The following is a 1676-nucleotide window of genomic DNA, read 5'->3' as shown; positions in this document are numbered from 1 at the left end:
AACAAAGAGAATGAGAAAGTGGCAATATAGGAAGAGATAATAGCTGAGAATTTTCCAGAACAGTTGAAAAACACCAATTCTCAGTTTAGGGAAAACCTATGAATTCCAAGTAGAATAATATATTTTTTTTAAATCTCTATACTAGGTACAATACAGTGAAATTGCAAAATATCAAAGAAAAAGGAGACCACAGTTAAGATTACAACCAAACTTTCAAACACTACAATGGAAAAGAGAAAACATGAAGATTACCTTCATGTCAAAAGTACGGTCGACATAAAATTCTATATCCAGAAACTTTTCTTTCAATAATGTGGATTTAAAAAGACATTTTGAGACAATAAAAACAGATCGTTTACTACTATAGGATGCCCATTAAAGAAAATTCTAAAACTCAAGCTTCACACAGAAGACAAATGGTCCCAAATGAAAGGTCTAAAATGCAAGGTAGAGAATGAGACAAATCTTGTAAAATAGTTGGCAAAGTCTAAGCAATGACTGTACAAAACAATAATCATAATGTCAAATACACTGGAATTTTTTAAATAGGCTAGAACTAGAATATTGGACAACATCTTGTAAGCTTGGAGGAAAGTAGTCTTAAAAAAATTATTCTAAGGCAGATCTTATCTGCCCTTTGCCTCAAGGCTATATATCCCAGGGATGCACTTTATAATCAATGTATCATTTCCTCCAAAAGACGGGAGGGTGCTTGAAGAGTTGCTTAGGAACTGGGGGATCAGCTTCCTCTATTCCTTTGACTCTTCACCATCCAATCTTACTTCTCTGTTATGTTTTTTTCTGCCTTCCTATCTTACCTAGAGGCAGGAAATTCTACTTTTGCAATTGTGCAAGGCACATGGCTTATCCCATCAAGACTTAGTCTAAAGAAAGGGGAAGGGAGGGTTCTTCTGTCAACAAGGCTTGCTCCTCCCTCTCTGTTTTCCAGCTGGGCTGCTTAGACCATGTTTATTGTGGACCACATTTACGCCCTCCCAAGAGGTCATAAGGAGTAGCCAACATACTCTAATATCCCCCAAATATCTACCAATCCCCTGAGGTGCCATCCTCAGTAAGCACACAGTAACAACTTAACCAGCTGCATTGCTACTGATAACAGGGGCTTCCCAGCTGCAAACTGGGGGATTCCCCTGCGCCTCATTCCTCCTCAGCTCAGCAATGCCAATTCCAAGTATCAATTTCTGCCACTTTTAGGAGTCGTTTATAGGTAACACAAATGCATCTCAAAAGAACTTAGTCAAGAAAGGAGATTTACTGGCTCACAGCATTGGGACGTCCGGACCTAGAGTTGGCCAGGGTCAGAAACTCAGTGTTCTCAAGACCCGTTCACTGTTCACCCTGGTTACATCTCAGCTCCTTTTATAGATCACCCTCATTCTCTCCAACTGTAAATGGATATATCCAGCAAAGTTGGCCACAAGCAGCTTCGCTTAATATTGTGGTTTATCTGAAATTCAAAGTTAATCGGATGTGCTGTGTTTTACCCGGCAACTCAATATGGGAGAAATCTGATTGGTCCTGCTTGAGTCACATGCCTATCCTTTGGACCAATCCCTGTGGGCACAATTGAGATTGCCCTGTAGCCAGGTTGTACAGGAAGCACTGAGATTGATAGTCCCACCAGAATGGCATGGGATGCAAGAAGAGAGGTTCCC

This window comes from Mandrillus leucophaeus, unplaced genomic scaffold (assembly GCF_000951045.1).
Source record: "Mandrillus leucophaeus isolate KB7577 unplaced genomic scaffold, Mleu.le_1.0 Scaffold46, whole genome shotgun sequence".
Lineage (NCBI taxonomy): Eukaryota > Metazoa > Chordata > Mammalia > Primates > Cercopithecidae > Mandrillus > Mandrillus leucophaeus.
The sequence above is the reverse complement of the archived record's forward strand: the minus strand, read 5'-3'. Positions refer to the sequence as shown.